Source organism: Cyanistes caeruleus, chromosome 12 (genome assembly GCF_971803275.1).
Source record: "Cyanistes caeruleus chromosome 12, bCyaCae1.hap1.1, whole genome shotgun sequence".
Taxonomy (NCBI): Eukaryota; Metazoa; Chordata; class Aves; order Passeriformes; family Paridae; genus Cyanistes; species Cyanistes caeruleus.
This window is the reverse complement of record NC_141712.1, coordinates 6,671,959-6,695,194: the sequence shown is the minus strand read 5'-3', so window position 1 is coordinate 6,695,194 and position 23,236 is coordinate 6,671,959. Positions and strand designations below refer to the sequence as shown.

At 37.6% G+C, this 23,236-nt stretch overlaps 1 long non-coding RNA gene across 1 annotated transcript; it reads right to left on the bottom strand.

Moving 5' to 3' along the window:
• Nucleotides 1-5,924: 5,924 nt before the first annotated feature.
• Nucleotides 5,925-22,860, bottom strand: LOC147650830 (uncharacterized). Its single transcript, XR_015275558.1, has 7 exons — nt 22,856-22,860; nt 20,958-21,027; nt 18,863-18,910; nt 15,545-15,648; nt 15,315-15,436; nt 10,906-11,013; nt 5,925-7,331 (listed from the first exon to the last, which is right to left on the bottom strand). It is a non-coding gene; the product is annotated as an uncharacterized LOC147650830 (long non-coding RNA).
• Nucleotides 22,861-23,236: the final 376 nt, after the last annotated feature.

Genomic DNA, 23,236 nt, shown 5'->3' with positions numbered 1-23,236 from the left:
TCAGAAATTTCAACAGGCTAAAAAGATTAAAGAAACATGGATAAGAGTCACATCTGACCAGATAAAGTCAGTAAAGTGGTAAACTGTAGACACTTAAATTCTGCTTAACATGAACGCTTACATTCCTTTGAAATTTTTGTACTCTATGGATTCTTTCAAATTTTTTTCAACAGTTTTAAATTTCAGATGTTGCAAGTTCTGTTTGTATCATAGTGTCACAGTTACAACTAATGCAATTCTGAACAATGAGCCTATAAGCACTAACAATAAACTTGCCTTTTAACCTTCCTCATTATCCTCAGTTCAGGGCAGAGTAATAAATGTAATCCAAAAACAACTACTGCAGAAGGTCTCAGTATCCCAGCCAGGGCTCCAGAGGTCTGCTCCTAGAAGTTTTGATTATAAAACTCTTCTCTCCCTCTCATCATATATTTCTTGCCAACCCTCCCATAGATGCAGTCCTGAACTGGATGCTTTTCCCTTTTTATTTATGTGAATTCTCATGACATGTCATGCAGCACATTCACAGCAATCACTGGCAGATAGTTAAAGTTTCTAACTGGCTACAGGGGAAACCATTTTCCACCAACTGTTCTCCTACATGCCAGGATAAAATATATCTTGTGGACTAAATCTCTTCCCACTTGTATCCTGCCAAAAAGTATGGGTTTTGTTTTTTAAACGAGGCTTGAATGAAATTCCATTAGCTATTCCTGAGCCATGGCAGAATAACTATTCCAGCATTAAAAAAAAATAAAAATCTAACTACAGATAACTGAACTTGTCTCAAACATGAGCTGTTTTCTGGAAACATGACATGGGAATAGGCTTTAGTATAATGGCAAAGTTATTTGTTTTGTACAATCCTCATTGAATCAAAAGCAGTTAAAGACCACTTGAAACCATAAGGTATGTCAGTGTCTTAGAAAAATATTTTAGATCAGCTGGGATGCTTTAACCATAGAAGTCTTCTTCATGGATGGATGACTACATCCATTAGCTTGCATGCTTTACAATCCATCAGAACTCAGAAGTTATTCCAGAATTGCTATCATCACTTTTTAATTTTTGATATGCCTTTTCAGTATAAGAAACAAAAATATTTAAAAATAAAATCAAAAGCACCATTTTTTTTATCCACATTATATTTTTATGATGCTTTATACTGTTTCTTTTGGTTTGGAATGCTATATCAATGTAAGCAGTGACAAGTGAGAGATTTTTATATTTAATTTGCTGTAGATAATGAATGTAACTGGACTATATAAGTTTTCACACAGGCATGGTAAGAATTACAGCATATTTCCTTTAAGCACTGAACACACAAAAAATTTAGTCTTTCTATTGCTATTGAATTGATTTTAAGCCTTGAACAACTGAGGGAAAAAAAAAAAAAAAGAAGAATTTTAACCTGGCTGCAGTAAATCCAGATTTTGTTGATGCTTGTTCTTGATGCATCCAAAAGTATATTCAGCATTCTAGTCTTCATGAACCCTGGAAGATTTCAGCTCATGGTTTCCTACATGGTTCACCTTAATTCTTCATATATTTTTTCTACAGATACAATACTGAGAGCTGGGAAAGACAGGGGGTAGCAGCCTCACCCTCCATCCTCAACCATTGCAGATGACTCTGGGAAGAACAAAAACCACATGGATAACCATCTTTCTACCCAAACTCTGCTCTGATCCCCCCTTCCCATAGCTTGGAAAGAAAACTGGATTTTCTCCAAGGCTAGACAGGTGGCAGGGAAATATTTTTTGGTTAATTACCTCAGAATGCTGGGAAAGGTGTGCTGCTACCTCATGTCTGCATTGCGCTGCCTCACACTGGTAATTAAGCTGATCAGTACTGGTACATCTACCCACCAATCAAAGCTGGATATAAGGGATATTTTGAGGAGACAAAGCATAAAGCAGCATTGAATTAAGAGTTTGGGTAATCAAGATGGCACATGTTCTACTTGAAAAATAAGGCCAATCCTTCCAAAAGAGGGACAGCTGGCATGCTGAAAGTCAATCTTAACCACAAGAAATGCATTTCTTGCTTTAAGAGTCACAGTTGGGGCCTCTGTGCAGGCTTGTAGCTAATGAGTTGATAATGTCTCCTTCAGGAGAAGGGAAAAAGGCCACTACTCAAATTTTTCCTTGATTCCTCTTCATTTGGGATCCTGGCAAATCAAGGTTAGTTTTAATATTTTTATAATGACCACTCTTGCCAATAGTGGACTCAGTGACAAGCACACTGAACCCAGTCTTAAATTAAACACAGCTTTATAAATGAAAAATTGGAGACAATACTTAAATGGTTTAACTGAAATTAGGGAAGCCACGTGCTTTTACACAGCATGCATGTTTTCAGCATTGCAAATGTCTCACTGTTTCAGAACACTCGACTCACCCCTCACATTGTAACACTCTTGAGCACATACAAATTTAACCACCATTATTTTTAATGCACAGTTTTCTGTAGGGAATACCATAGCAAAGTCGATTTTGTATCATTAACAACAGAAAGATTTTCTGCTATCAGTGCTGCCAAAAAAATGCAGCCTCATGGATTTCTGTAAAGATAAGTATGAGAGATGTTCTCTGTATTTCTTAGAGTAAATAATGTGCTACCCTGCCGAATCCACACAAATATGAAAACAAGCACAAAGATGCAAAGTTAGGGACTTTCTTAATACTTTCCAGAAGCTGAATAATTTGGCCTAGGCAGATGTATGTGTGTGGCACCTAATTCTTACTTTACCTGCAATTTGCTGCAAGTATCTCTAGAAGCATGTGTGCACGAGAAGAGCCAGCTTAGTTTCCAAGCCTCACAGAGGACCAAATTACATATTTTCAGTTATTTTTTTCTCATTAACTCAATACATAAAATTAACTAATTTGATAAACTGAGGCAGACAACTAAGCATGCATGTTTTTGTAAAACTAGCCTTTAACTGCACCTAACCTGACAATGCCTTGACTCACATACAATCTTACTATGTAAGATATTTCTACAAACACATTTCCAAGGGGCATAAAAGTCAAAATGAAGCAGAACTTAAGACTAGTCAACAGTATTAATTGAAGTATTCATGGGAATTTTCAAAACATAAATCTAATGAATAAATTGATTCTAAACTATTACTCCCAACAAATTTTACTCTAGGAAAAAATAATTGCTTACAATGCTTTTTGAAGACACATTCCTGCCAAGTGTGTTATGAGCCAGCCTGAATCCTAAAATAATAAGTAATTCCAGCATTTTTTGAATTTAACTCTTAAAATAAAAATGGTAAAATGTAATATAAATTTTAAGATTTGCAAGTTTAGATCAGAGTCCAATTCTGACGTGCAAATGTGATGCAACTTGAAACACTGCTAGGCCGATTTTCTAATAAAAATGAACAATATAATCAAATAAATTATATGAGGTCATTAAAACTATTAAAGTCATTCATCAAACAGAAAACAGATCTTTTGATTTTCAGGGAAATGCGAAGACTCCAAACATCCCTCTGCAAACTCTTTCATCATTTCAGTAACTTTCAACATGAGTCCATCCTTGTCTGTATGCTGCTCCTGCTCCTCCCCCACTTCTCTAATAGTGTTCAGAGAGAACTTCAAGATGTGGGCTAATGGAGCTGGCATGGGTTGGAGTTTAATATTGCATGTACTTAACTTTTTGTGCAACTGACCAACATGACATGTCTAACTGTATAAATGGAAGTTTTATGGTGATAAGATCAGTAGTTACTGAGATATTTATGTGACATGCTGACAGATATAAAACTACAAAGCTTGCTTTTATGCCTTACATCCTCTAGAAAAAAATAAATACTAAGATGATGGGTCACTTTGAAGAGAATTTATTATCTAAATTACCTAATACCTGGCTAAGTTCTAATATGCAAGATGAGGTCTCAAAAATGCTATTAAAACCATGGACTTTAATTTCAGAGGATCTTAGTATTCTCTGCCAAATGGGGCAGAGTACAGCCAGTTTGCTTGTCTCACTCTCTCTCTAGATCACAGTGCTGTCATCCAACCAAAAAGGAGAACGATGACAAAAACCAGAAAAAGGCACAAGATAATCTCTCTCCAGTTTTTACACTCCATAGGTTTAGGTCTCTCAGGGAGATTCCCATCACTGCTGAGGTGGAGGAGGAAAGTCTTCCTCTGAGGAGAGAAGGTCAAGATTAAAGAAAATATATTATTTTTGTATGTGTGTGTATATTAATCTATATACCCACACACATATAAGTATAATCTCTGGACGGAGTCTCTTTTACATTTTGATCTGGGAAAACCAGCCTCAGAAATTCTTACAGAACAAGAAGACAATGTTTCCTGCTGCTAGAAAGCAGCTCCCCCCAGCTGTGCCCACAGCTGAAGTTAAAAGCCTGCTCTACTTCCTTCTTTATTTGATGTGAATGGTACTTCACACACTGAGGAGGCAGCAGCCACAGCAGTAGGTGGAAGAAGGGGGAATAACCTGGTGGCAGCAGAGAAGGGAGAAAAATAAAAATATTTTTAAAAAGGCTTAGAGACTTGTAGGGAAACACAAGGCCAGAAGGAAAGCAAAACTTCAGAAGGCACAAGTATCAGTATGCAAAGATTACTGACCCTGAGAACAAGATAACTCAGAGGACAAAAGAATCATCAGACTTGGAGAAATACAAAACATTTGGCTGTGCTGTTACTTTCCCGTGAGCTCAGACCCTTCCACAACTGAGAGGATTTTCAGTGCCCTTCAGGCCCACCTGATATCTCCTTTATGATATCTCCTATCCCAATTTGTTGTTGTGCACACTTCCCAGACGGATGATGAGGGAAAGCAAAATACCTCTGTAGTGCCTCAAGGATCCCCTCTTCTCACCCCCTCTAACTCTCCACATCCCTGTGACACTCATTCCTGCTGTGCCTCCCACATCCAGACATCAGAAGGAAGATTCACACACTCCTCCATACATCTGCCACAAACATCCGTGCTTCGTCTATCTCCAGACATGACAGATAGAACAGTTAATCTCAGGCAGAGAAGACATCTTTTATTTAGTTAATCCAGAACTTTTGTTTTCTAATTTCCCACTAATCTCTCCGTTTTCTCTGTAAACCTTTCTGCCACAACCTTTACAAGGGCAGGTATTTTAAATCTTTGGCCTGCTTCTGGACTTGCCTGAAACAGCTGGTGGGAAGGAAGAAAAGTAGCAGTGAGATCCAAAGTGGAGTTTGGAGCAGAGACACAGAAGGGCAGTGATTGTTACTGTGCCCATAACAAGTGCACAGAATCAGGTCTGTGTGTGAAGCAGCAGGACATGTGAAGGGTCAGGACATGTTGGGAGAGGGACACAGCCTAGGCTGTGCCAGCTAGAGTTACTGTTGGAAAAAAGGGCTAGATCTTTTTTGGTAAAGGAATACACTTACAAATCTTGTTAGACATATAGTATATAAGGCATTTTTTCATCTCTTTCTTTTATCTGCAACATTTAGGAGGTCAGACTGAGCTATGTCCTCAGCTCTAAAGCACCTATGCTTGCTATTGGAAGAACAAAATGGGAATTCTTCTAAGAATATTTAGACCTAAAATTTAACAGTGTATAATGGCAAATCTCCCTGTTAATCAACCATCTCAAAACTCTTCAGATAAATCAGTGGCATTGTAAAAGCTCTGTAGTGATTTTTATGACACCATTATTCCAAGTTTATTTTGGATTTTGTTAGAGGGACTTTGTTGGTTGTGCCAGCTGACCATGATGATTAATATATAATTAAGATTCTTGACCATTCCTCTTGTGTCAGCAGGAACACATCAATTCCTTTGTCTTCAGCTGATGCACACACCCAGGGCTGATTGCTCAGATATTGTTGGTGGCTCACATATGAACTATCACCTAATGATTAGATAGAGCTGACAGAAATCAAATTCTAATAATTGCAAGAAAACCTCATATTTTAATTCAAGCAAAAGTACTAAAAATATTGTTCAGTAGTCTTTGGGTTGTCATATCCCCAATCAAACACCAAAAGCTGATGGCCCCTAAGAACAAGACATATCATATTAACTGCAATCTAATCTCATAATTAGAGATGAAGTAACAGAAAAACAGTTCTGCTGTCACTGGAGAAATGTTGGTGTGAATAGCAGAGCAGAATCCAAGCACGAGCACCATCTATAGCTCAGGTTAAACTGATTCACTGGGTAGAAAAATGGCCAAACAAGCACACAGAAAATCCCCAACCAAACAGAAGCTATCTGGCCTTTTCCCCTCCTATCCAACATCTTTCCTTCTCACTGCACAGCACAATCTTCCTTCTTTAAAACACTCTTGCAGCTTTGCCAGACAACAGGATATGTAAATGTGATTTTGTTTAGGGGACATTAAGGATGCATGTGACAAAAGACTAGCAGCATATCAGCCATGAATTAAAATCCGTTACTGTATTTTAGTTTATTGATCCACTGTAAGCTTCTCAGCATTGTCTAATTTAAATAAAACTTCAATTTGTAACAATACTATAAATAGAAAGCAATATTGATCAGAGTGCCACCAGGCTGCTGAACTTTTGTTATCACTGAAGCCTGACCAGTTAATGCTGAATGTTACAATTTATTACACTGCAAAGTACAATACAACACAATAGCATTTAGATTTATAAACAAAGATATGCTGAACTCCTGAAAGAAAGTTCAGTCAGCTCAGAACAAGAGCATTCTGATTTACTGGTGCACTACAGCACTATTTCCCTACCTGAAGCAATATTTCATTCCCTCTCTGATATGAACACCTGTTAACTCTTATAAAGATTGAATAATTTGATTTCTTTTAGACTCTTTTAAACCCCAGAAAAACATCTGATGTCCATCAGCAAAGATTCATTACTGATGTGGTAGTTTTTTTGAGTTTTTGAGGAACATTACCAGTTAAGATGGGCAAACAATGTCTTAGGATACAGAACCTTGATAACAAATAGTAGCAGATACCAGTCTCCTAACATTACTTCTTATCTTCTCCTCTTCCCTTTCACAGGAGTGAAAACTGAAGCAAATGGATGTAAAACAGCAGACTTTCAACAAATTCTACAGGAGAGGCTGTTGTTAGGCAGTGAGAAATAAAGCATTCTCTTGACAAAGTATATTTCATTGCAGATCTTCCACTCCTGAAGGTGTGTTGTTCCAGGGAAATTACTGAATTGCCTTAAAGCAAGCTCCATGTCCCTGCATCATCAGCCAGAAAAGCACTGGTGCTGCCAGTCAGAAGGAATGTGCTCACTTTTTATTCTAGATGCAGAAGAGAAGGCTCCTTGTGCTCTCCTCTTCAAGAGTAAGGCCACTGGGATAGCCTGCAAGACAGAAAAACATCAAAGAGAACAGTTTGCTTGGTTTTGCTTCAGAACAGAGGAAAATCAACTTTCCCAGCCAGGGCTTCTCTACTCCAGAGCTGTAAGTGTAATTTTAAAAGGCCCAAAAACCCCACCACAATCCAGTGAAAAACATTGACTAGCTGTGCCTGGATGTGGCATTGATAAGTGAGACACTGTGCTCACCTGCACATGGGCAAGAGGAGCTCATGAGCCAGGAAGGCACAGTGTAGACTGCTCAAGTACTCCAGGAGGGAATTCCTGTGGCAGTTTTATAAAGGAGGAGAGCCTCTGTCTCAAGGGTGGGAATCAATCCTAATGTGGAGGACCACTTCCCTGTGCAGCTATAACCTACCTGTTATTCCTCTCAAACTCCTCTATGATGCAGGTAGGTGAAACTTTGGTGTTAAAATGGGCCCAGAGCAGGGCTGTGAGCTCTTAAATGGCTACACCCAAACACAAACCACAGGAGGGACCTTCAGACAAGACCCCTCATCCTTTGTCCTTCCAGGCAGATCTCTTCCTTTGCCTCCCTCTGACTAGCAGTTTCTAACAATCTCCTGTGACTTTCCTCATTCTCTGTCACAGCTCTGCAGAGATGTTCTTCCCCTGCCATCACATCGGTGTTTTCCAGGAGGTCTGAGGCTGTCCTGTGCCCTTTGCAGTCTCACAGCAGCACAAAGGACTGGCTGCCACCTAGGCAATATAACCCAGGAGAAGGAACCTGTGGTGCAGAACAGAACACAGACATCCACCTGGGAGTGTCCATCCAGGACAGGCCCAGCTTTCTCCAGGCACAGCTAAGGCAGAGTGTTCTGGGGAAGGAGCAGCAAAAGTGCCCCAAGTGCCCCAACACCCACCAAGGCCACAGCTGCTGGCAGGGGCTGCAAGAGCTTCAGCTACAAAGCCACGCAGGGAAATCAAGTACATAGCCCCAAAAGCAGCACTCTTATTTGAATTAGAAAACAATAATGTAAATAAAGTTATATCAGTATGCACATTTCCTGGGAGAATTTTCTCTCTAGAGCTCAATGTCTATTAGCCTTCAGCCAAAATAAAGGTCACCAGACAGAAGATTCTTTCTTTTTTCCTTTAACAAAGAATGTAATCCAGTCTGACGCCTTCAGACTGGGGAATTAATTTTTTAATTGGGAGCTGTAACTAAAACGCTGTTATCATAGAAACAATGCTAGGGTTTTAAGTTTACTTATTTAAAGCAAGATCAGGCATTTTGAAGTGGTTTCAGGTGAAGGGGACACCATTTAACCAGGGGGCTGTGGACAGAGTATGCAATTTTCAGATTAGCCTTTTAGTCTTTCATCCAAAATTTAGCCTGTCTCTGGGTATTTTTGATGCTGTCAGGTTGGGGGAACCCAGCCTTAATACATTTGCTAATTACAGGTGTATGTTCCCCTAATGGGCCCTAACCCACGTAAATGTGCTGACACTCCTGCAAACGTGATGGAGCCCTCGGTAAAGCAGCACAGCATAGCAAACCCCAAACTCAACCCAATCAAATACTTAAAGCTTTATTTTTGGTTAGCACAGATGCAAGGTACCAAACTTAGAGAGAGCAGGCAGTCTGCAAATTAGTAAGATTACTTGTTCAGGGATTTTAGAGGAATTTGGCAAAAATAACTGACATTTGGTCCATTCCGACTTAAAATGTCATTTGATGTAATAATATTTGGCAGTTCTTTAAATCTTTCTAGAAAAAACAAATTCTAACTTCAAATCACACCTTAAATTAAATTTCAATTCCCTAACTATAATTATGAATTTTTAATTTTATACTGATGAAGTCTCCAATCTGCACAATTCCTAATTCTGTAATTCACCCAAGCCAGAAATTCAAATAATAACATTTTATATCCCTGCAAATGCCCAAGACAGTACAAAGCATGGTTCCTAGCATAAACTGTTGCAAACATATCAGGAATATGTTCAAATAAAATTCATAAATAATATTAACTACATAAAATACAGAATGTCTCAATCTGTTGCAGGAAACTTTGAAAGCAGAAGAGGTTACATTCAATGAATGTTTTGTTCATTAAAAAGTATTCACACCAGCCTAATCAAAAGTTTGGCTTTTGCATCCCCCTTTTCCTTTTCCAGCTGTCAAGTTCTGGTCTGAACACCACATTTGTTGACTTCTTCTGCCAAAGTCTTGTTTAGTTTATGGATTCACAACTGGACAGAAGGAAAAAGGGAGGCCTGAGACAGGCCGAAAGATAGACAAGAGCAGAGTTGAATAAAGCCAGATCAGGTGAAAAGGAAATGAGATCTGGAAAAAATCAAAAGGCAGGAGGCCTAGGGAAGGACAAGAGCACATATGGGAGAGGATTTGCAGATTGAAGGATATAATAATGGGGACCGGCAGCTAAGAGACAATGAAACCAGCAAACAGATGGAAAGAAAAAGGACAAGGAAAGAGAAATAAAGTTCAGAAGTGCCAGAAATAGAGCAGGAGCTATTTAACAGCAAATCAGGCAGACAGAAGGAAGGAAAGAGACAGAATGGAAAAGATTTGACTTTAAAAAAGCCCTTATATTAAAATCTTTATCACACTGGGTTCTACAGCAGAAAGATATATTTCTATTTTTTTCCAAGAAAGTCCAATATTTGGAACAGTTTTAATGCAAAGGTAGAACTAATTAAAAAAGGAGTGTATGACTGAACTTTTAGTCCTAATAGTAACCATACATATTTTAAGTAGTCCTACAAGTATTAACTGGATCCTTCAGAGCTGTCCTCTCTGTTTCTCTGTATATAAACAGAAAGAATTCCATAAGGCAAATAAACACCTCTTGCCATCTGCTGAGAAGCAAGCACTAAGAGTCTTTACGAGTTCATTTTAATGAAAAACTTTTCAGATATGCCTGGTATGTAACATGATCCATCAATGTTTCGGTTTCACAGCACTTATTAAGATAGTCACATACAAAATGTGGCAGATTCTCTGCTTTCCAAGAATGATACATGAATTACAGAACACTTTAAAAATGCATAATAATTTCTATAAACCTTACTTAAAATACCTTGGCAGTTAATATGGACCAATGTATATGCATATTAATATAAAACCTCCCATATTTCAAAAACTTACAGATTGTAATAGCTATTTTAGATTTTTTTTTTTACATAAATATGGTACATGCTAAGATATTTTAAAAACACATAGATTAAACCGTATGGGTTATTCCATTTTGTTTGTTCTTGTTACTACCAAGGAAATACATATTTAGATGAAAAAAGCAACCAGTGGGAAATATTACTGATTGTTTGCACAGAAAGACAACTTTAATCTCATATTTCTTGCCATTGACTCAAAGAAGACTGGATAATCTCTGAAAACAAATGCAGATAAATAATAATTGCACTGATAGCTCAGTTTCTTTCCTGAATATAAAGGTACAGCACAGGCCTTCATCCTGCAAGCAACAGAAGAACATTTATATGTGCCCTTATCTCCTAAAAATCAGCAAAGGCCCTTACACCCAGGAATGTCAGAACAGCACAGAAAGTCTGATTTGTCTCAGGAAAATCACTTTACCTGAAGGGATCTGAAAGTCCTTTTCCATATCCCAAGGAACGCTCATGCACAACTGTAGTACTTCTGTATCCACTAAAATAAAATGGGATTGTCCTTCCTTCTCCTTTCCTGGAAAGGAAAAAATTATTCTTTTCATCTGAGAAGGGCAACACCCTCCAGAAATGAAAGTTCCTCTGTGAGGGGGCTTACACAGGTACAGCTGGACCTGGCACACTCGTTACAATCATCACACCATTAACTGTGTCACTGGTACCCAATTTCTCAGGAGTTTGGGCATGAGGCACCTAAAAGTTGATAGACAAGCACCTCTTATACACAGCCAAGAATATTTCAGATATAAAGAAATGGTTAAAGATTTAAGCAGTGTTATACCTGTTTGATAAATCACATCATTTTCTTAAATAAAAATGGCCATGGCATATGTACCATACAAGTCAGCTCCTTTCTTTATTTGGGTTCTTTGTTGGATTTTAGGTTCTGGGAGTAGGGTATATTTTTATGGATATTTTGCTTAAAATAAAGCCCCAGGTCAATCTTGGTGTAATTATTTTACCTAGTCAAATTATAAACCCCTGAAAAAAAGTGTTTTTAATGGAAAGGCTGACAACCCCTTCAGTGAACTGCTGTGAATGATGGCACCTTGATCAGAGTTGGAGAAAATGTTCAATGTGATATAAGCTACTGAACTAAGTTGTAAAATGACAAGGACTGAGTGAACAGTTTTTAATACAGATAATATTGTTCATGCAGTCTATAAATATAGAATTAAATGTTGACCTCTATCTCCCATGTCAAAAGTCAAAGTCAGTGTCAGCACATATTGTTTTTATTTGTTTCAAGAGAAAAATAGATCAACAACATTAACCTCACAATGAACAGAGAATTGAATGAATTAAAAAGCAGTACCCCATAAATCCCCTTCCTTTTATTGGCACAGTGATAAAAATGCCTAGGGCTTAGAGGAAAAGGGTAGTCTCAGACACTCATCTGAGCTGCTCTATGTACACAGAGCTGTACATCACATGCTAAAACAGAGGAACAGAGATATTAAGATTTGTACAGTCTCATATAATACACAATATCCATCAAATTGCATCATAGCATCCAGCAAAACAGGGCATGTCAGATATCCCTAAGACAAGTAGATTATCACTAGACTACTTTAAAGCAACTTTAGCCTTCCACCTACCTTTGAAAAATGCATTTCACAAAAGATGCTAAATACACAAAAAGAAGACTTTATTCAATACTGTCCATACTTGCAGTTTAGCAATATTTTAGGACATCACCTGGAAGAAACTCCATTGTGCTTAGAGAGTTAGCAGCTTCACTGCTCAGGTAGCTCTTTAAACCATTGGCTCATTCACATGGGACTGAGGGACGTGACATTTTTCTCCTGTTTAAAAGGTAATTTTTTTCAAAACGCCTCATAATAATAAAGGCCTCTTATTTCACAACGCCCATAGTAAATTTGACAGTTAACTAAAATGAGCAGTTTCAATTGCAAATTCAGTTTAATTGCAATTTTTAGTGCTGCATAATTAAACTGAAAATGTTCTAAAAAGATTCACACAATCAAAACTAGAACAGAAACAAAAGCATTTTCACAACATTGGTTTAGGGTTTTCTAATCAATTTCTAGAGAAACTGACAAAAAGTAACATTTAAAAACAAATCCATTTAACAAAAGAAAAGGAATGGTATCATCTGAAAAATTCAGCTGTTAGTTTTTGTTTACATTTTCTTATCCTCTTGCAGCTTGTAGGATATACACAAATTCTTTTGGTTTACTGCTCCAGTGATTATCTGCTGGCAATGTTGCATCATGTGAAAAACATTTTACAGCATTTGCACTGTGTACTAAACACACAAAAGCAACTAATTACAATGTTTGTCAAATCTGGAGTGTGTTCTGTGGATGCTTACTGGAACCAAATGCCATTTTTCTTCTTGAAATGGGCTGACTGACTTTGAGTTTCACCAATAAAGTGGAGTGAAAGGCTTGGAGTGAAATCTTGACTTATACACACTGCTGAAGGCTGGTATGCTGAAGCTATTCTATATCTTGGTGAGAAAAGCCTTCTCAGGCTTGAACATTCACAGGGCTTGAAAGAATTTTACAGCTGGCTATAAAGAGCAACTTTTCTGCTCCACATGTATTCATGCAGCTTCTGGGCAGAACCAGTCATGGTGCTTTTCATAGCTGGATGATCAGAAGACTTCTCTATAACTTCTAGTAAAGAAGGAAAGACATGTATTTTATTATACTAAAGGATTATTGGTGTGTAGGGCAATACTGAAGAGCTGTATAAAGCAAATCACTGATGGCCTTGCTAAGCCTGTAAACTCAGTCACAGCTTCACACAGACAAATAATGTCCAAGCAGGGAGGGTACTTTCTAAGACACATGGCTGATAAAATTAATTTCCACCTTGGTTTTAAAAACTGCTTGTGATTTGAAGAATGGTCTGCTGCATGATGAATGTGTTTCAAGAACATAAAAAAAGAAATATAATAATTTGTTCCTGTTTTTATTATTTGAGTCCTTATCTCATTAAGCCAATTTTCATATCAGAAATGTTAAAATTTTGGAAGTTTAAGGTTTAGCTGCTATAGCAGTCAAGTAACAGAAGCATCAGCTCTCCAGCAGGAATAATATGTGCATTTATGGTTGGTGATGGTTCTCCACTGAGATATAAAATTTGAGTTTTTCATTCTGACCTGTGCCAAGGGGCCCAGCAGCAGTCTGGCAGCATGGACAGAGGCCAGTCTGCACCAGAGACTACCAGGATGGACAGCAGAGATGAATCTTTTTAAAAAGAGACTGGAAAAGAGTCAGAGCTACAGCAGCTGGATCTTCAGGAATATCCCTGCAGACTGCACTGACTGGAGCTCTCAGGCAGTCTCAGCAGCACAAGAAATGTTTGAATGATGCTGCAGCTTCCTCTCATTCCATAAGAGCCATCCTTTAACTTGAGCTTCTCTCAGTACACTGAGAGTTTTCTGAGGTTTGTTTTTCAAACAGAAATAAATTTATTGATTAAAAAAATATTCTGTTTTCCATATATTTATAGAAACAATGATCACCTTTGTTAAACAGGCAACCATATCGCTCAACATAATTCCAACACTAAAGACTCACAAAACACAGACAATTCAAAATATTAACAGATTCAAGCATATGAACAGGAAATACAAAAATGATTGACAGTCGATAACTAACTGATAAATATACTAAGTTTATTTGTAAATAACAGTATCCCAACTCATAATTATTTACATTTTCAGAAATTCAGCAATCAAGCCTGTAATACCAATTTCCTGTTTGCCATTTTCTCTCACAGTTTGAAAGCTTTCTTATGTTTGTACAATTGAGAAAATTCTTCAGCATCACCTAAGAAGTTTGGCATCAAACCTAGCATGATAGTTTAGCAGATATATTAACTGAGATAAATGAATTAGCTCAAGTCCTGCTGTAGATACTGTTATAGATTACACATATTTATATGTTAGGAGTGTGTACAGTAATCAGCACTTCTCAGTCAGTTTTGGAAAATGTAGATATCTACACAAAAACATGGCATTAAAAAACTCACACTGGATTTTTTTCTAACAAACCTTTGGTGTTAAATGACAACTCTAGATTTATCAAAATAATGAAGATGTGTTCAGCCTATGCCATGATCTCCTACTTTAGTTGAGTGAACTCAAAAAGAAGTAGTTGCTGTGTTTACTATTATTTATTATTATTATTACTATCATTATTTCAATAAGAGTGAAATGCAGATAAGTATTTGGCTAGTTGAAATTTTAGCATCAGCTCCAAAAATTTCACACATATTTAGCATACTGATTCCAGACATGGAAAAACAAATTAGCAGATAAGTATTGTCATAATCATTAGTTAAAATTCTCCGATACGAGCTAGTGTCAGCTCCCACTTTCAGAGCCAAGGAAAATATTCATAAGCTTTTACTTCCTGTAATAGAGAATTCACTGTTAACTAGGATTCCAATTCCATGTGTTCAGTCTCCCTACAAATATGAGTCCCCTCTTAGGGATTCTATCAAAAAGCTCTCACTGGTAACAAAAAAGTAATAGAAATACACCATGATAAAATGCCTTTAGTCTGAAGGAGCTAAAGGTATTGAAACCTGCAACAGCAGCTGCAGGTAAAAAATTATCAGAAGTACAGCTAATCTTCAATTCTTGAAGCCACAGTCATTTGAGAGAATATTATTTTCTATTAAAATATAAAACACACAATTATTGATTTTTTTGTGTGTTTCTTACATCTTATATACCACATAAACACACTTATATTTTTAAACTTTCCATTAAAATAAGACTTAGGTGAAACAAGTTAAGGTAGACCAATTAAAAACCTTGTAAGGCCATTAAAAACTTACTGTTAGAGAAACAGAAGTTAACAGGAGAGATTATGCACCACGCTTTCACATCTGGGCTTGCAAAAGCAGCTTTTAGAACTCTCGTGCTTCTCTCTGTGTGCTCTTACTGTCAGCCTTTTGATCTGTTTGAAGAGAAATAAGGACAACCACAGAGTCACAAGTGTCACTTGAAGACATAAACATGCTTGGTGATACCCTGGGACTCTAAATAAGAGCAGTGACTTGCTCACAGAGGAAGGTGAGAGGCTCCTTCATCCTGCTGCAAATCCAGTGCACTCCAGGATTCCTGCTTGCACTGGAGCATGTCTGGGGGATCTGGTTCACCACAGGTCACCTGGGAGACAAGAAAGGGACTCTAGAGCAATAAAAAATGCCAAATTAACAAAGTGCTCACAAATTGCTTTGCTGATTCTGGAGAACAGAGCGGATGGGGTTTGTCTGATATCCCCCAAATGTTGCTGCTGCAGTAGTTCTGCCCTTTTCAGTGCAATATGAAAAAAAAAAAAATTATATACAATACTTAGTATGTCGACAAGCCAAAGATTTTTTGTTATTATTTTCTTTTTTTAAATCCATTTATAGTTGCAAATTAATGAAATTACATGAGACTGAAGCCAATGACAACTGCTAATCTGTAAGCAACAACAAGCAAGGAAAAGCTGATAGGAGTACAGCTGTTTTATTTTAATTGAGGAATGATTTTATGTTGGAAGCACTCAATATTCACAGCAAATTAAAAATAATGAAGTGAATTGATACCAATGATATTTTTTTTTACCTACTATCCCTTTGTAAATCTATTTCTTCACACAAATTGACATGTCTAATTGATACATACGCTATTATTCCTCATTAGTAGGCTGAATAAAATAATTCTTGATTAAATTTATTGCAATTTACAATCCAGCATAATGCTTGCAAGCTATAAAAGTCAATCAACAGGAAACAGAAAAAAACCAGATGACATTATTACTTCTTATATATACACAATAATGTCATGTGTTTCGTGGAACTTTCCTAAGCATTTTGTTGGTCCTCAGGAGCTACAGGCTGTCTCCAACAGGTCACTTCATTTTTCATATGGCCATAAATATATTTCACTGCATACATACTTCTGAGTTTTTCTGATAATAATAAGCAAATTTTTTTGGTATTTAGCAATCTGTTAGAAGTTGTCTGGAAGAGTTAGCCTTCTACTAACACTCAAATAAAATTATGCAGAAGAGCTGGTGATTTACTCTGTGTGGATTAGGGTGTTTGATTTATATTGTGTTATCACTGCGTCAAAAAAGTTCAACAAGTAGCAAAACTTCAGAATTTCAGTGAAACAAGGAAAGTCAATAGTAAACCTGACAAGCAAAATATATATCCTGTGATTAAAAATTTCCAACCAAAAAGAAAATTGAATCAATGGCAGGTCAGTCTGTTCTTTATAATTTTAACTTATTCCACATCTTGCCCTGGCCTCCACTATTTTGTAGGAATTTTTTTGGTATTCTGAACCTAGCAGAGCAGCTATTATGTTACACTCTTCTCTAATGGCAAGAAAAGTATGTTATGATCAGTCTATTTCTATGGCCTATTGCTCCTATTTCTCTGGAGAATGCCAGCAGCTGGCACAGGATCGCTGCCCTTGCTGATGCTGGGCTTCAGACCTGACAAAGAATTTACCCAAAAATGCAGTATAGTTGCTATAACTACTACAGACACAGAGTAGGTATCCTACTTTTGTCATCTGAACTTAATACAATTTCTTTTTGATGAAGAGCCTCTGATGCCCTGACTGTGTCTCTGCCCTAATTGTAGTCTGTGTCTCAACTTGTCCAGATAGGCAGAAGAAATTGCTCAAAAAATCAGACATTATTGTATAGGACCAGAGGATCAGAATTAAAACCTAAACTGTTTTGGGAATGTTTTCCATTCTTATTACATATCACATTCTTTGTAAGACATTAGATAAAATCTCATTTTAAAAAATTAATTTCTGGTTCAAATTTAACTTCTATTTATAGAACTAAAGAATTAGAAAAGAGAAATACAGAGATCTACAGAGGTAAATGAAATTAAGGCCCAGATTCTAAGGGTGTAATATGACAGTCTCCACTGAAAAATATCTAGAGCTATTTTAGATCCAAAATTGCATTTTTATACAATTTATATTACAATGTAATATATAATTCCAGTAATCAATATTGCTTTTGTTGCTACTTACAAATTTTGATCAAGTCTTTGTAAAAGGCGATATACCTCAATTCAGAAAGACCCCTGACATCTCAAAATCAAATCTCACGTTTCAAAAGCTAGAAGGAAGAGGTGCTATCAGCAGCAAACCCAGCCGTTTCAGGATTCATCTACTATTTGATATGTGTTACTCAGCACAGTAAACAACCAATCTGCCAGCGGCAAAAAATCAAAGAGCTCTGTGCCAGCTGAACAGCATCTTTTAAAGAACTGAGGAAGTGGCCCAAAAAAGCAGCCCTTAGAGGCTGGCAGAGGTTTTCTAGTGTTCCTGGGGGACCCTGCCATTTCAGAAAGTGCTGTCACCCAGACCCACCCAGTGCTCCATCAGTGAAATTATCTTTAAGGGTGACCAAAAGAATTCCAACAACAAAACGATCCACAACAGGGTAAAAATAATGAGGAGCTATGGCCTTATTGAAACTGAATTCTAGTGTAAGTACTCCACATACATTTAAAAGGTGACTGAATTCATTAAATCTTTCCAGCCTACTTCTCTGGACAACAGAAAAATCCAGCATGGATATGCAGCTCATCCATTCTGATCCACGGTGCTCTCCTGGTCTGCCCACATCCAGAGATGGTAAAGGAGCCTCAGCTGTGCCAGGCTGTGGAAAAGGAGTCAGAGCAGGGACTGTGACAGCCCCCAGAGCAGCTCAGCTGGTTAGGACAGAGTGCTGAGAACACCCAGGGTGTGAGTTCAAAATATCTCTGTATGGGCCATTCACTTAAGAGTTGGACTTGCTGATCCTTGTGGGTCCCTTCCAGCTCAGAATATTCTGTGCTGGATGTGATGCCCCAGGGGCCAGCTCAGCCACCCCCCTTCCAGCAGCAGAGCCACAAAGCAAAGACCTTTATATTTCAACAGGCATTATCTTGTCATTGCTTTTAATCTAGAAAAACCATATTAAGAAAAACATGATGGCAAAGATTATGATCAGCCTTAAATACACCATTTTCATTCAGCTCCAACAAACTCAATAGGAAGACTATTTCATGAAAGAGCACAACAGATTGAAATTCAATAGTTCAGTTAATCCAAGCATATTGAAATAAAATTATACATATATATATATACACACACGTGTATGTGTGTGCAAAGTGAGGGAGAAGCTACTGCTTTCACATACATAAAATTTCTATTAAAACGCTCAAGTAAGAAATGTACTATCGCAGATCTTTAAAGTTTAAGGGTATTCTGCTCAGAATGCTTCTAGCTGCAAACATAAAAACAAACCAATACATCTATGACAGATCCACAGTTTTAAATCTTAATAACTTGTGAAATTAATAAAAAAAAAATCACTCACTTTATTACATTCATCACCACAGAAGACAAAGGTAGTATCCAGTTGAGTCTATACCAAAAGGAAACACACACACATTAATCTCTGCAATTTGGTACACATTCCAAACACAAGAAGTAACAAATTTGGTGACAAATCTGTCAAAATATGTTCTGCAAATACATTGGCAAGAGATCTGGACATACTAAAGAAATTCAGTGAAACAGAATAGGTGCCAAATGGGGATGTTTGACAGAGTGTTCAAAAATACATTTAGACCAAAGTAGGAACACATCCAACAGAGAGATTCTCTACATAAATTATCATGAAACTATTAGAAATAATTGGCCAGTGATTTCAAAATATTACATATACTTTTAATGTTATCAAAGAGCTGTGTTGTGAACCATGTGTGATTTCTTGGCGATTGAATTTTTGGCCGCACAGCAGAGTTTTTAGGCGCAAGTAAAAATACTATATCCCATACTGTAAGTCAATCTGTACTCTTTGAAATTGCATCAAGCTTCCAAGTGCTTTGAAAGGCTGTTGGGAGAAATACTGTAAAGCCTGGGTACTCTGGGAGGCTGCAGAGCACAGCCCTTGCAGGGGATCTGCTGAACAGATGCAACCCCAAGGCTGCAGAGAGCCCACAAGATGAGGATGTCCCAGCCAGTGTGGTGTCTGTGGCCACTGGGCCCTGAGCCAGCAGGTACCACAAGCCAGGCAAACAGGCACCTGTACATCTCTGCCAGGCTAACAAGAGCAGATTAATTGCTATACAGTGCTGTATTACAGGCATTTCTCAGTAAAATGAAGCCATCTAAATGCTTCCAAATACATCTGTGAATGCTGATGACCCCTGCAGAGATACTGCAGGAGCAGCAAGCCCTGCTCTGCGCTCCAGTGGGATGCCTTGGTCACTGGAGGGGGTCAGGGATCTGCCCTGCAGAGATACCTGTTCACACCATTCACAGGCATAAAATTCAAATCAAAAGTTTTTAAAGGTTCTTGAGAAGCAGAGGTGTTATAACAGAAAAAAAGTGAGCAAGTCAAAGCAGACTACCCAGAAAGCAGCCAGGGTGCCAGGGAAGCTTTCTTCAGCCTTGATGTGCAGCTCAGGTAAATGCTTACATCTTGAACATGCACTGAAATTTATGGAATCTGCTCAGATTTTAAGGCTCAGAGTATCTAGGGTTAAAATCTGGCCTCCCTGAAGTGTATGGAAATATATTCCCTGACTTCACTAGGACCTGTTATAATCTACAAAGGTTTCAACAGTGCACTGATCTGGGTCTCCCATTAGGGCACTGAGCCAAGTGAATTGTATTTGTCATATGTTCAGTCTCCAGAATTTGTGGTCAATTTTTAGGAAAATATTTTTATATACACATTGTGGAATTCCCTCATTATTTTCCTGCATCAAAGAAACACACTCTGAATTTGAGGCAGTACATGGTGAGATTTGTGTTAACTTCTGGCAAGTTCATTCCTTACACTTGAAATCAGCCTGTGAGAAAGTCCTCTCCCCCACAGACAAGCTTCTTCCTACTCTAGATCAATTTTCCTGAGCAACCACAAAGAAAAAGGCACAGATATAACTTAAGTAGCCCATGACTCCATTTATTCCACTGAGATGAGAACTTTCCAGAAAAGTCTCATCCAGTGCTTGCTATCACTTCTCCTTATTCGTTCTGACATCTTCAAGGGCTGCCTCCAGCTCCCTACATCCCTCCCCAGTGATGTCCCAGCTCCCAGGTGGGCTCCTGTGGGTTTTGGACAGGAGTTCCAAACATTCCAGCTTTGGACCTCATCCTAAAAAATAGATGCCAGCACAGGTAAGGTTTTCTACTTCACATTGCAAACACTGTTTCAGAAGATCGTGGGTTTTACCTAGTAGCTACACCTTTTGGAACAGGTTACAGAGCTTTCAGATAGGCATTTTTTGTTGGATAAATGAATTTACTAAAAAAATTACTATCAGCAAAGTAAGCTGAGTGACCTAAATGGGCATATTTTTCCTTCTGTGTGAGCTCTTTAAATTTAACACTCCTTTAAACAGTATTAACTTTAAAGTTGCCATAAAATCAAATAATTGTATTTATTAATTTGTTTTAATTACCAAGCACAGATAAGCATATGTCCTACTTAGCCTGGGAAAATCTGAACGCACACCTGCTCCAACAAGCAGTCTGTAAAATGAGACGTGAGGAAAATATTTGAATTACATTTCCTTGTTCCAACATACCATTTTTAAAAAGCACTTTCAACACTGAACTAGGCCTTTACAGTTAAGGCATTTTACAAGATGATACTGAGCTATGTTTCCTGTCTATGAAGAAGGCACCAGCATATAAAATGGTAGTGAATTTGCATTACCTCCAATCCATCATTCTTTGAGTGCGCAGGAAAAACTGTGAGACCTGCTGCAACAAAGCACAGCCTTGTGTTGACAGATTCTTATTTAAGTGACTGTGAATACAACAATTCCACAAATAATTTGTCAAGTGTGTGGCTGAACTAGCTCTGAACCCTGATAAATACCAACTCTCCTCACTGCTACAAAGGCATGATGTTCTGTGTGCGGGCAGTGAGTAACAAGCACCAGGATTTAACAATCGATGCTACTATATTTCTCTTTTCTTTGTGGTTAAAAAAGCCTTGAAGGGTGGCTCTTTCAGCAGTGTTAAGTACTAGTGGTGGCTATGCCTTGCAAATCTAAGTAATACACTGCAGGCTGAGGTGAAAGGAAATAGCACACTGCATCCATTTTTAGCTGCATTTAAAACATATGGTTTATGTTCTCTGGTGAAAAACAGTCTTTACTGTATAGTTAGCAGACTCTTGTTTAATACAGCCTATTATTAAATGGACCTCTTTCAAGTTATGATAATAGGACATCTACTTCACTGCTTTTTACAACCTAAGGCGTACATTTGGGCTGGGGTAATTCAAGAGAAGAGTCTCTTTTAGGAAAAATAACTCAAACTCTAGGGGAACACATGTACATATTAATAGGGGGGAAAAACACTCCTTCCAGGTATTCAATTGAAATCAAGATTGCATTTTTCTATCATGCAGTGCATTCTAAAGGCATTATGGATGTACCAGAAAAAAATCATTTTTAAAGAAATGTAAATCTAATCAGTCTTGAAGCTAGCAATATATACATAAATGTCTCTTGCAGACATAATTTAGTATGCATTATTAATTTATTTTTCATAAAGCTTTCCAGCTACAAAAAGGATAAGTGGAAATGTGCACCCACATTGACGATAATGCTCATTTGTCAGGCAGGAGTGAACATATTAACAAATTTCCCACCCCCCCCCGAAATCCCAACCTAAAGAATGTTCAGAAGCTTCTTTGCAGAAAGCCCAGATATGCTTATTGCAAACAACATTATTCCAGGCATTATAATAAAATACCAGCCTTTAATGGGACCTGAACTTCAGCAAGGTATCTGCAAGGCAAAACTGTTACAAACTCTGAATAGCAAAATAGTGTATCCTATAAGTCAATTATATTTACACTTTTGACTGTAAAAATACCAGTGCCTATAGAAATAATTAGATGTGTGAGGCTATTAACCAGTCCTGATGTAAAATGCTAATTATTTATTGTTTATAAAGCAATTTCAAATAAAGCAGAACCCATACACTAGTGCCATCATGATTTTCCAGTCATTAACTTAACCAGAATTTGCATTTTGGGACTATAGCCAGTGACTTACATACGCTACTTAAGTCATTTTTCAAACACTCTGTCCCATCTTAATCTATTCATCATTAATCACATTTGGTCACTTTACATACAGAACACTATTCAGATGAAAGATAAAAGAAATACATTAATAAAATTAAAGCTAGAGTGAATACTTCAAAATATAAAGGTAGTGGATGAATATGGTTATCAAAGCAATTTATATCCCATGCCCATTAAAACAGACTCATCTGAGCAACAGTTACCAGAGTTTTACTATTTCTGGGGAAAAGGGTTCTTAGAAAGCCACCCTCGTACGTCATCCTTCCCAAACATCTCTTGTTGTGCTTACAAAGCAAAGATGCTCCAATTTCATAGGTTATATGAAAGAGGAGGAGAATATATTGGTAGCTGTTTACTTCTCAACACAGCCACAATTTTAGAGCTGTGAGTAATCAAACTTGTGGAACTGGCTTGTAATTACAGGCTCTGTTTATCTGAAAAGATCCAGTGCTCTGACTCCTGAATCTGACTGACCTATTCTACCTTAAATCAATCAAGCCATGGAAGACTTACATCCTCCTTGTGCAGGTCTGCTCAGCCAGGGGCTGGAAAGAACTGAAGGTTTCTTATGGAAGGAGTTTTGTTACCTCTGCCTCACCCCTTTCACCTCAAAACAAAACAAAAAAACCAAAACCC